The sequence below is a fragment of the Miscanthus floridulus genome, chromosome 1 (genome assembly GCF_019320115.1).
Source record: "Miscanthus floridulus cultivar M001 chromosome 1, ASM1932011v1, whole genome shotgun sequence".
Taxonomy (NCBI): Eukaryota; Viridiplantae; Streptophyta; class Magnoliopsida; order Poales; family Poaceae; genus Miscanthus; species Miscanthus floridulus.
The window spans coordinates 56,239,130-56,252,598 of record NC_089580.1 but is presented as its reverse complement, the minus strand read 5'-3'; the positions used below and the strand labels follow the sequence as shown (position 1 = coordinate 56,252,598).

Here is a 13,469-nt window from a genome sequence, read left to right as displayed (position 1 = left end):
ACGGCGTTGGCACGGCCCCCGTGTCCGCCGATACCGGCCGGGCCTCACTGGGCTCTGCCCCCCCTTGACCCTCTGTGGAGACGGTTGAGTCGCCCCCGCCATTGCCCGCTCCACCTCCGCCATTGAGCCCATAGGGCTGACAGCGCGCTTCCCCAATGACTGTGTCTTGGGCGTGTTGGCCTCGGCCCTAGGGCAGCGATCGCCAGCCCCGAGGCGCCCTCTCCTCCTCTTCCTAGAGACGCCGGGCCGCTCGCTAATGCCTCGGGCGCCATCTCCCTGACGTCAGGGAGATGGTCTAGAGGACCCCGCCCCGCCTCACTCTCGTCATCATCGCTCGAAGAGTCCATCGACGACAGTGACGGAGACGGTTCCTCCGAGAGACCGCCGTGCCTCTGTTGCCGGCGATGTTTCTCCAGCTCATCGCGCTCGAGGCTCTTCCTCTTGCGCCTTGCCTCCTCAGCATCCTTCTGCTCCTTGTACGCCTCGGCATGTGCCCTGTTCACCACCCGCCGCTCTGCGTCCTCGGGAACGGGTGGCGGGGAGGCTTGCACATCCCTCATCCCCTGCAGGAACGGCAAACGCAAATAAAGGAACAAATTGAAAATGTAAGGAGCAAGGAGGCCTCGGGGGCCACAGCGACGTGTGACTCACCAGAGAGATGTACCCCCATGACGGGCGCATCGAGAACGGGGTCAGATCACTGCTCCTCTACCGCCCCTCCACCGTCTCTCTCACCCGACGTAGAACCTCCTCGTCGGAAAGGGTGACGATGGACAACCGGATGCCGACGATCGCCTCACTCGGTGTCATCTCGAACAGGCGCTGCCGCTGAGCCATCAGCGGCAGCACCCTCCGATGGTGGAAGGCCACCATGACCACGGCCGCCATGAGGTCGTGGCTCCATAGCCTCTCTAGCACCTTTAGAAGTGGCTGCAGCTTGGGCTGATCAGCCAACGGGACACCGTACCTCCACTTCTCCGGCTGGCTCTCCACAAGCCGCCCGGTATAGGGGGGAAGCCCGCTGTCATCATTGCAGAGGTAGAACCAGTTGTTGTACCAGCGGCGGTTGGACGACACGAGCTGGGCCAAGATGTAGAAGGGCTACCTGTCTTGGCGCACTTGGAGAGTGCAGTCGCCGGCCCTCAATGCCTTCCGCATGCCCGTCGTGCCCGCTGGCTTGGTGTTGAGCCCCGCCCGGAAGAAGTGGAGCCACAACTCCCAATGGGGGGTGATGCCCAGGTACCCCTCGTAGACGGCAACGAAGATGGCTGCCTACGCGATAGAGTTGGGGTTGAAGTTGTGGAGCTCCATGCCGTAGTAATGCGGGAGCGCCCGCATGAACCGGTCCGCCGGCAAGCCGAGACCACGCTCATGGAAGGCCACGAAGCTCACAACGTAGCCATCGCGTGGCCTCGGCTCTGACTCACCCCTCAGAGCAATCCACTCCAGTCTGTTGGGGTCGGTGACCGGGCGGAGGAGACTGTCGTCGATGAGCGACTGCAGCGTCACCGCAGACCATGGGTGCGGTGGAAAATGGGGCTACGGCGGTAAGGCAGATCCTCTCGGTGACAGACCCCAAGGATCTGCCTGGATGACAACAGTGCCGTTGGCCATGGGTGCGGTGGAAAATGGGGCTACGGCGGTAAGGCGTGCTCTCGCTATCCCTCTCTCTCTCTCCTTTCCTCCCCATTCTTCCTTCTTCTCCCCGGTGCTCTCTTCCTCTGTTCTTAGCAACCGCTCGAGGGCAGAAAGGGTGAACGCAGGCAAGGTAAGGAGGGGCGGGGCACGGCTCGTCATGTATTTGAGAGGGAGGGAAGAGGGCAAAATGGACGGGCGACGAAACCAGGGAAGTTTCCCTCAGATCTAGCATAGTTAATCTGGATCTGACCAAACCACCCACGTATCCACCTTCTTCTTATTAACCGCGCACACACAGTAACGTCCCATCCGCAGACGTCGCGTCGCAGTCGACCACAGCAATGGTAGGCGTCGTTTCGTCTCCCCGAGGAACCACCTCAAAAGGCGCACCCGCCGTCGTCAGCCGATGGGAAGGGAATATCCCCCACCCGATTCCTTTCAGACTAAGGAACTGGGCACCGAGCCCGTTATGGTCTAGGGGTTTGAAGGCTAGGCCCCCGAGGGTCTCGACAGCCGCCCCAGGACAAACAGAGTCAGGGATGACTATGGGCGAGCCCGTACATGGCCAAGGCCCAAGCAAGCAATTGCTTGGGATGCCCTAAGTCATGTCCGAGACCGGCAGGAAGGTCTCTGAATGGGATCCCACCGTAGGGAGGCACCGAGCCCCCGGGGCCAATCGAATGGCCCTGGGACCCACTAGAGAAGCCCTCTAGTACTTTGGGAGTGCGTCTCTAGACCGCTAGCCAACCCCTATCGAATGGGGCACAGGCCTCCACTCGGACTTACTCGATAACAGCTCACCGGAGGTGTCACTGCTCGCGCCCACCGAGGGTAGCCTAGCATACTCCACCCCTCCTTCTGAACAAAAAGGATGCGCGAGGGCCGCACAAAAAAGACAGGGAAACTCCTGATCGCCTTCTTGCTCCGAGTAGAGGCTCGGGGGCTCTTCCTGCAACCAAGCCGAGGCCCAGCAACCCGAACTCGCACTCGGGGGCTCGGCAAACATGATAAAAGGCACTGAGCCTGTTACGGTCCTGGGGTTCGAAGGCTGGGCCCCCGAGGGTCTTGACAGTCGCCCCAGGACAAACAGAGTTAGGGATGACTATAGGCGAGCCCGTACATGGCCGAGGCTCAAGCAAGCAATTGCTTGGGATGCCCTAAGTCATGTTCGAGACTAACAGGAAGGTCTCTGAATGGGATCCCACCGTAGGGAGGCACCGAGCCCCTGGGGCCAATCGAACGGCCCTAGGACCCACTAGAGAAGCCCTCTAGTACTTTTGGAGTGCATCTCTGGACCACTAGTCGACCCCTATCGAATGGGGCACGGGCCTCCACTCGGACTTACCCGGTAACAGCTCACCGGAGGTGTCACTGCTCGCGCCCACCAAGGGTAGCCTAGCATACTCCACCACTCCTTCCAAATGAAAAGGATGCGCGAGGGCCGCACAAAAAAGATAGGGAAACTCCTGATCGCCCTCTTGCTCTGAGCAGAGGCTCGGGGGCTCTTCCTGCAACCAAGCTGAGACCCAGCGACCCAAACTCACACTCGGGGGCTCGGTAAACACGATAAAACCCCTCACTCAACATGAGAAAAGCCCCTGGAGGAATAAATCCACTCCTCCAGGGCCTCAGGGGCTACACCCGGTGGGTGCGCTCGCGCGCACCCACCGAAGCCTCAAGTACGAAACACCATCCTGCCAGGAGCTGCCGCGAGCCAAGTCTCATCAAAACCTCAGGGAGAGCGCTCACACTCTCTCCGAGGCTCGAGGGCTACTGTCGGGTACTATAAAAAGAGGTCCCCTAAGCAAGAACCAAAAAATCGCTTAGACCTTGTAAAAATCAAAGCCAAGAGACAACCACCGGCAAACCCCCACCTTATCCGAGGCTCGGCTGGACCGCCGGCCCACCTCGAACAATATCCAGGCTCACCCGAAGCAGGCTCGGCCCAGAACGAAACCACGAGGCCTTGGACGAGGTACCGATTCTCCGACTCGCCCGAGGCCCCGAGCGTAAGGCCTTGGACGAGGTACCGATTCTCCGACTCGCCCGAGACCCCACGCGTAAGGTCTCGGACGAGGTACCGATTCTCTGCCTCGCCCGAAGCCCCACACCGCAAGGCCTCGGACGAGGTACCGATTCTCTGACTCGCCCGAGACCCTGCGCGTAAGGCCTCAGACGAGGTACCGATTCTCCGACTCGCACGAGGCCCCGCCCGCAAGGCCTCGGACGAGGTACCGATTCTCTGACTCACCTGAAGCGGGCTCGGCCCAGAATGAAACCATAGGGCCTCGGACGAGGTGCCGATTCTCCGCCTAGCCTGAGACCCCGCACCGCAAGGCCTCGGACGAGGTGCCGATTCTCTGCCTCGCCCGAGACCCGCACCGTAAGGCCTCGGACGAGGTACCGATTCTCCGACTCGCTCGAGGCCGGCTCGACATCAACCCTATCGCCTCTGCCTTGATCGACTTCCCTGATAGGATGTCACATCCAACTAACGTGTCCAACCACTCCCGCGATGTCAGCCGAACGACGGCTCGATACAGCGGAGTGGCCGACGAGATGGGAGTCACATCGACGCCATGCCGTCCGAGACAGGACGAGGCAGAGGTTACCGGTCGCTGTGCTCGGCACTGTGCCCACAACTAACACCCATGCTGCACTGTGCTGCCTAACCCCTGCTCCAAGGACAGCGTGGCGTGGAAAGTCAAGTCCGGGTTCCTGTAGCCTCGGAATCGATGTACAAAACCAACTGCTCCCTCCGAGCCTCGGCTACCCGCCTCCAGGCTCCTGTAGCCTCGGGACTCGCGCCCACCGAGCCCCCCATGATGGTTCAGCCTCTGCACCGACTGGGCCTCGGCTCTCTACGTTGTCAGCACTCTGGGACTGGCACATCGTCCGTAGTATGCGCCATACCCTACGTCAAGCTGCAGGGGCTCCCACGTCATGCACAGGGCTAAGCTCCTGTATCCTCGGAGTCAGCACACCCGCGCCATCGCATCAACCCGACCTCGGCACTCCGCACCGGTCAAACATACAATAACCAGCACGCCTCCAACAGAAGAAGGCGCGCACGCCACCACAGGAGCTCCCACATCGCACAGGATCAGACATGACCGGTGCGTCGCTCCAATGCACCGAGGACAAGGCCGCTCCATCGACCATGCCGCCACAGTGACGAGCTACAGGGCTCGGACATACCGCCTCCGTTCACAAAACGTCACATAGCAAATCCATGTACCGCCCCCGTGCCTCCCTTCGACTATAAAAGGGAGTGACCGGGGCCGCTTCTAAAAAAGGAGGACACACACGAGCAAGCAACGCACAACGCTCTGTAACACGCACGCTGCCTCACTGCAAGAGATCAATATCTCAAGCAACCCACGCCACTCTACGCAGAGACCTGGGACTAGCTCCCTCTCTCGCTCAACTTGTAAGCCCTACTACAAGCACATCGGTGCAAGGAATACAAGATCGCTCTCTCAGACTAGATGTAGGGCACCTATTGCCTGAACCAGTATAAACCTTGTGTCTCTTTACATCACCATCCGGGATTAGAGGCACGCAGTACACTTTCACTAGTCGGTTGAGGACCCACCGGACCCAAAACACCGACAAAATTTATTAAAGTTGATAGGAAACAAGGATGATCTCATGCTATACTTGCCTTGAATAAAGTGTTCCTGCTGATCCTGCTCGTCAAAGTAGTACTTTTGATCACCCACGAATTGTTCACCGTCTATACTCGATAATCACAGCAACATACAAGCATCCAGAAGCAATCATGCATAGCAAACAAAGGCTATAGATTAGAACAATACACCAATTAGTATAAAATCAAGATGAAAAGTTTGTAAAACAAATCTACGTCCTGCTACGAACACACAGACGCAAAGATCATGAAAATCGGAGCTAAAACGAAGAAGTTATGAATTAAACAAGATTTTCTTTATTAAAATAATAGATTAAACCTAAACTTGAATTTTAAAAGTTGAAAACATACATAACAGTAGTATGAGCATGTAGACTACGCAATTATAAACCTAACGTAACTTGAACGGATCAAATCGGTGTTAAAACAAAGATTTTAGGACTAAAACAAGATTAGTGGCAAAACTGTAAATAGATAAAAATGTATTTTAGATCTAACCGATAAAACTACGTTTTCAGAAGAAGAAGCATATTTTGAATCTAATCTGAAAGAAAATACGTTTTCAAAAATAGAAAACATATTCTGGGGAATACGTCAAGGACCGCGGGTTTGAACTTAGAATCTTGCGGGGGGATTCTTTTGCAATTTTGCCGGCCGAATCGGTATCATAAAATCTAGACCGTTAGATTAATATCGGACGGCCCAAAACAGATCGGGAGGGGATGGCCGACGGCGGCAAGCAGAGCGGTGACGGCGCCAGCCAAGCATGGCGGTGCGCACGAAACTTAGCCTACGGACAATGGCTGGATGAACCAAAGGCACCGAAAGATAGAAGAAGGAACGGAGAGCTCGGCTAGGTAGCTTACTGAGGCACGGAGCGATGGAGAGCGGCACAGTGCACGGCGTAGCGGGTGGCTCGTCGGCGGCTTGGGTTTGGAGGTGCTGCATCTCGGCGATTTGGCGAGGGCTGCTGCTAGTTCTAAGACGGAATAGAGAGGCGGTGGGGTCGGCTACTATTTAAGGTCGAGGAATCTTGGGTGGCATGGCAAAGCGAGGCGTGGCGCCGGAGGAGTCAGAGTCGGCGGCGGCGGAGAATCCGGCTCGGTCACGCACGAGGAAGAAGAACAGTGCGTCGCTGACACGTGGGGCCAGTTGGTCAGTGACTCGCGCGGGGAAGAGAACGGCGCAGTGCGGATGATGCTGTTGGGTCGGTCTGCTGCGGAGGGAATGGGCCGCCTGCGGAGACTTGGGCTGTAGCGGGGAAGTGGGAGGAAACTAGGCCGCACGGGCGACTGGGCCACGCGGGGAGAACCAAGCCGAGCTGGGCCATATCCAAGAGAGGGAGAAGAGGGAAATAAAATTCTTTTGCAAATTTTGTCAACACAATTTTAAATCCAATTTAAATCCAAATTTAAATTCTTTTGCAAATTTTGATCAAACCAAAGTATCACAAATAAAATATGCAGCAGCATGTATGCACATACATATATGTAAACCTTATATTTGATTTTATTATTAAAAAAGTTATCATTTTTTTCTAAATTTAAATGCTCACAAAATGCATAATTAAATTATTTTCTTCTACTTTAAAATCTTGCAAATTTTAGGTTGTTACAAAAAGTATAAACAAACTAATTCAGTCATGCACCCAAATATTTGAATTTTAACTATTTGGTACCTGTATTTTTTTGGTTTTTAATTAAAAATAATGTATTTGTGCAAGAGAAACAATAAAGTAAGATAAACCTGTAATATAGAGAAAAAACATTGTTGTTGCCTGAAGCACAGCAGATCTGCAATCTACTTAAAAAATCAAATATTAAATCTTTTTGGAAATGTTTTTGTTCTGAAAACTTATTTGTATTGTCATCTAAAATAATTAATTATGAAATTAGTAGTATTTTTTTTGTGAAAACGAAATACTTAGAACATTATTTTGATGTAGTATTTAATCTGGTGATGATCTATTTGTAGTTCACTATAGATGGTATATATAGCTGGCTAGTTCCATCGGACTCATAGAATAGCTTAGCACGTCCATATAGAATAAAGGTAGGGGCTAGATTGAGAAATAGACAAGCACTATGCTGCACATTCAGTCCATGAGCCGTGGACCAGAGGTGGGATGATGCTGCGGTCCACCATGGACCGTGTCCACCTCCAAGGGTTATAGGTTCTTTTATTCGTGACCATAGATCTTAGAATGGACGTCTAAAGATGTCTTTATTTATATCTGTATTTAGATGGTATATCTTGATTTATTTTTCTAAAGGAAAACAGACTTATTTAGGTGTGATGTAAGCATGATGTCATCAAGCTAATAAGGAGCATTGGAGCAGGGCACACACGGGGCTGCTTGTTTCGCTTGCTCTCGTGTTGTCCTGTGCCCGTGGAATGGGCAGGGCGTGCGCCTGCCCGTGCCTACGAGTGGGCTGGATTTCTCGCACGAAGAGAGGCGGACGGGCCCAATGCGAATACAGGAAGGAAGAAAAAAATACAAAAAAGGAAGAAAAAGATACGGATACGTCGGATAAAAACTAGAATCCGAATAGATTTCAGAGTTTGAAGAAAAAATTTGTGGCAAGAAATTTTGCCTCTTTATTATTAGGTATAGATATAGATATAGATATACAGTATAGATCTCATGATCTGTATCTGAACCATAATCTACTGAAAATGTGTGAAAACTAAAAAATTCAATCATGTACAGATTGCAGACCTTTTCGCTCTTAATACTAGTAGACAGAGATCTCTCACAATCTTGTCGTGTTTGGAGATTTGGAACGAAAGAAATGTGCAAGAAACAGGAGAGAAAAACCAGTCCATAAATTAGTTTGTGTTTAGATTTCTTATTTTTGCTACTGTTGTGGTTACAGTTAGCCTGTACTCTTTCCGTCCCTAAATAACTATTGTCATTGGTGTATGTCATATAAGTTTGACTCGATTCATAGAAAATACGTGCAATATTTGTATCTCGAAATAAATTTATTAAAAAACTAGATTCAAAGATCTTTCCAATGATACTAATTATGTACCATAAATATTAATATTTTTTAATATATATTTAGTTAGAGCAAGGCTAATAATATAGCCTGCTTGCTAGCTGTAAGGTTCCTTACAGCCTTCTCTCAGCCCACTCATATAGTAGTTAGCTCTTTACAGTTAATACATGGTTCACTTGTCTCTCTCACATACTTTCTTGGTTCTTGTGCCCAAACCGGCTGTAAGCTTACAGCCCGCTTCTCCTCTCTCTCCTGCCCTCTCTCATCCACCTCAGCATTTAGTCAGCCTGCTATTATACTTGCTCTTAAAGTTGTTTCTCGGGAAGCAAAACTAACAGATATTTAGGGACTAGGAGAGTATCTCTGAACTAATCATAGGAATACATAAATTTTTAGCACCGGTGCATTTTTTTTTTTTTGTTGTTTTTTAGTTGTCTGCATGTTTCCAGAAAATCTAGGACTTATGCACCACCCGCCGCCTGAGTTGACAAATCAAAATCTGAACATCAAAATTGAGGACAAAAGTGCTTTCTAACGATCTCACACGGATGTCCTATGTCTGAATATATCAATAGATGAAACAAAAATTGAGGGTCGCTCATATATTAGACCTGTAGCCATGGTGCACATATTTAAACAAAAATCGATCATATTAATTCTGAGAAGCAGAACACAACAAAACAGTTCAGTCACATGAATAGAGACGATGATTCTGTTTGCTTCACAGGTAATGTCAAATCACCACCACCAATCAAACGAACCAGCAAATCAAAGATCACACGAAATTTTGTTGGACGGTGAACACGGGTAGACAAAGGCCTGAAATTGAGGTTACTCTGAAACACAAGACTGAACTGATCCTATATAGTTATAAGAATCAACAATTACAACTATGGGCATGCCAAGTCCAGGTTCTGAACATGTTGAATTTTATTTAGATAAACAAGCAGCACGCACCTAACCCTGTTTTTTTAATTATTCGTGGGGTTAAACCAGCTGCAAGATGAACTGAAAATGTATGACGCTTGATTGTCCACCGTCCGACACTAAGGAGCAGGAAGTAAGAAAGAGAAATACAGCTCTTGTGTCCACTGATCTGCTGCAGCCTATTCGTTTGGCTGGGCTTGTTCGTTGCTGGATCGTAAAAAAGTACTGCTGGCTGGTTTGGCGTGAGAGAAAAATACTGTTCCGGCTAGAAATTTACGATCGTTTACGAGAGAATAATCCCAGGCGAACAGGCTGCTGAATGACAAGAGTATACTGAAAGATTGGTGCTCAGTTTAATTTTAACAATGTCAATTGACAGTTTCAGTCGTGGTACATGGAAGTTCAGAAAGTGAAAGCAAAAGAATAGCTCAGCCTCTCATACTTCCTGCGATGTTCCACTATCTTGTTTGCATTAGGCTCCACCTTCAACATCACCGAATACCGAATACTAAATGTGGGTTCAAAGAATTACACGAATTCGCGAGGAAAATTTGGGAATCCTATAATAGTATCATCAAGACCTCCCGTCTTGAAACAAAATGTACGTCTGCACCTAGCAAAGCACATCAGTAGGGTTCTCTGGCAGCAGCTTAACCCAAAACTTCTGTGCACCAGAACTCTCATCATGCGTTTCAGCATTTGGAAGGGCCATTTCCTATCAGCCGATAGGTCCCACACCCTCCGACGACACCGCCACCACTACTCCACGGGCCACGGCTGCTCCTACCAAATCTCTCATCTGGGTCATAGTATCACAGAGAGGCTAAGGAATTTAGATCGAGCAGCAGGACATGGAGAAGGATATTGCTTAGGGATTTCAAATCATTGATTCGGGGATATGGAGACTCACCTTTGAAAGATCGCTGGAGCTTGCACCAACAACTGCGCCGTCGCCGTCGCTGCCGCGTGCCCGCGACTCTGTCCCGCCGTAGTTGATTCCGGTGCCGGCGGCTGCCCCGCACGGCCGCACCGAGGCTGGACCATACCGTACTTCCGCCCGGACATTTCCGGCAGCCCGGCATCCCGCTTCGTGGTCTCCCGCCGTGCCATGGCCTCACTGGTGCCGCCGTGCCGTGGCCTCCTCTCTGGCTTCCGTGCGGTGTCCGGTGGCGGCGCGGCGAGCTGGGGGTGAGGGCGACGATGGGGAGTGGCGGATGCGGACGACGGTGGCCGGCCGTGCGTGGAGCGAGGATGCGAGCGCCCACGCGATTGCGATGACGGCTGCGCAAGATCGGTGGTGTCGCGAAACTGCCGGGCGGCAGAATCACAGAGCGAGGTTTTCTTTTGTGTTTTGTCGCGAGGGGATGCCGCGACGGGCGTAGGAGCGCCGGGCCCCACCTATCGGGCTGAGAAGCGAGGTGAAACCGGGCGGTCTTTCACGAATCACGAGGGAGGCGAGGCGAAAGCGCCGGTGAACGATTCTCTTCCATAATTTTTAGTTGTAAAATATATTGTATACAAGGATAAATGCGTTGCAACGGGAACAAAATAATATCACAATGATTTCAAGTTTCAATATGTGTACCACCACATGATGTTTGCAACAATACTCATCACTGTTACATGAGTTTTCTCAAATCATAGCAAGTAGAATAAAATTAATATAGTTAGGTTTTTTATTTAAAATTGAAACAATTAGTTCCTACCGTAACAACCATGCTCATTACGACTATCTATTCTACCATTCATTGTCTGTGATATGCTTAAGATAGTCTTGTGGCTCTACATGAGTTGAAATTCTCCTAGAATTCCCGTCATAATCCAACAACTGGATTACAAAGTTCATTTGTAGCCTTCGACCATCCTGTGCAAAGTCAGATATAGTATTATAGATTGATGACCAACATATTAGGTTTCAGACTAAACTGTGGTAGATAGAAACATGCAAGGCTGAGAGGAATATCTTCAAATAAAAAAAGTGCAAAATCAATTTTGTCGGACAGTGAACAGTGGTAGACAAAGGCCTAAAACTAAAGTTACTCTGAAACACAAGACTAAACTGATCCTATATAGTTACAAGAATCAATAATTACAACTATCATCATGACATGTCCAGGTTCTCAACCTTTTGCTGGATTTTATTCAGATAAACACGCAGTACGCACCTATCCCTGTTTATTGAATTAATCGTGGAATTAAACCTGCTTGATAAATCAGCTGCAAGATGAACTGAAAGAGCTGAACCTTGAAACTGAAAAATTGAATCACAGGGCAAAGATTATGTCAAAAGCTTCAGAAAAAATCCAACATAATTAAGTTGAGGCGATAGCTGGGATATGTGCTCTTGACTTCTTGTGTGATAACATGGCACGGAAAGTCTTGTTCTCTTGTCGGGCTTGTCTTTCTTCTTAACTAATGATAGCTTGATTACTTCCTACCTACAGGCAGATTTATTAGGCATCCCTGTTATTAGACCAGCGCTGACATATAGACCATCAAACCACATCCATATGAGCTTCATGCCAAATCAGGACCAACGCATGGCTTCTATTCTGTTTTATCAAATCTATTTTTTGCAGTACATAATAAATATAAAATACTTATTTGCATCGGAGTTCCTATGCCGGAGGAGGCAGCGATGATGGAAAATCAGATGCATGCAGTCATATTCACTATATGACAACTCGAGATGAATGATATGCATAACCTGATTGATGGATTGTCCGATAATCAATTGTTGTACATATTACCACAAACACACGTGCTACATGTAATGGTTCATGGATCCGGGTCACTATTACTATCGTCTGCAGTACACATCAGTCATTTGTATGTACATTTATTAGTAATTACAGGCATACAATCGATCAGAAGATGGTCTATGATGACACCGATTTTGAATGGTAGGAACAGAATTTTGAAATGCTTAGTAATAAATCCATAACAGTGAATAGGGTGTGCTAACCTCATTACGTGACTCAATACCTTCAGGATTATCAGCACTGAAAAAAATTGTAGACTGAACCAATTAAAATGTGAAATTGTTACATCGCTCTAGAACAGGATATTAGTTTTAGTGGCATAAGCTTAGATAATGGTATTGAAAAATCTAACAGGAAGTTCAAGTATATTACTGAGCAGAGATGACATTGCCACTGGCGTCCCTGAGAACTGAAAGCTCCTTCTTGGAGCCATCATTGCCTTTGGCCCGTGCCATGTCGGCCCTGCACATATGCATTGTCTACATGATCATGCAGACCAAGATACAGTCATGCACAAGTGTGCCAATATACTAACTGTAATAGAAAAGATATCCCTTCTTCTAATCAATGGGTTATCATCATGTGGAGTTTCTCAATTTGGCCATACAAAGCATCGCTGTTGTCATTTCCCTCAATCACAAAGACCATTTCGTTTTTTCAGTCATTCCTGCACTGTTGCGTTCAGTTTTTCAACGCCTTGAGTTCAGTCGTATGAGTGTTTCCATTCTATGTAAAAAGAGGAGGGTGTTGAGTGTGTTACCTTTTGGTATGCGCACTGGATGACGTACTCTCAGATTGTCCTAATCTTTCTTTCATTTGGTTCTCCATCCTACAACGCCAAAACTTCAATTGTCATCCAACTCCCCCACGGACTGTCATCCAACTCCCCCACGGACTGAGAAGATGAGATGCCAAAAGCACAGAATTTGACTACGATGGCAGCCAGAAAATGCGCCGAGCAGAGGCCAGCATCTGCATGGACCTCATTGGCCCGCTGCAAATTGAAATCAGTGGCCACCTTATGGTTTGATCTGACCGGGGTGCATCCCGGCATTGAGGAAGCCTTGCAAGGGGATGGTCTGACAGGCAAGAAGGGATGCTGGAGAGGAATTGAGGAAGGAGACAGAGGCGGACGGCAGGAAGGTAAGAGAACTCACTGATTCCATCTTCCACGAGGTAATTGAAAGTGTTGAAGGTGGGACCGTCCGTGGCCATCACCGAGGGAGCGCTGCCGCCACTAGGAAGCGCAGCTGCCTGCGCCGCCGCCGCCCAAGCGCCTGCCTCTCGGACTAAGGATGAAAACGGTCGGAAACGGTCGAAAAACTCCTAAATTGTTTTCTACGTTTATATTTGAAATACGAAAACGAAAGCGAAAATGGTAAAACCGGACACGAAAACGAACGCAAACTTACGAATTATCGAGAATTTCAAAAACGAACCAATTCGAGCGGATTTATGTCGAACACGATCGATATACGAAAACTCAATACG

The 13,469-nt window shown here is 49.2% G+C and overlaps 1 long non-coding RNA gene across 1 annotated transcript; it reads right to left on the bottom strand.

Annotated features, from left to right (window-relative positions):
- Positions 1-9,557: 9,557 nt before the first annotated feature.
- On the bottom strand, positions 9,558-10,701 carry LOC136484452 (uncharacterized). Its single transcript, XR_010765977.1, has 2 exons — positions 10,127-10,701; positions 9,558-10,015 (listed from the first exon to the last, which is right to left on the bottom strand). It is a non-coding gene; the product is annotated as an uncharacterized lncRNA (long non-coding RNA).
- Positions 10,702-13,469: the final 2,768 nt, after the last annotated feature.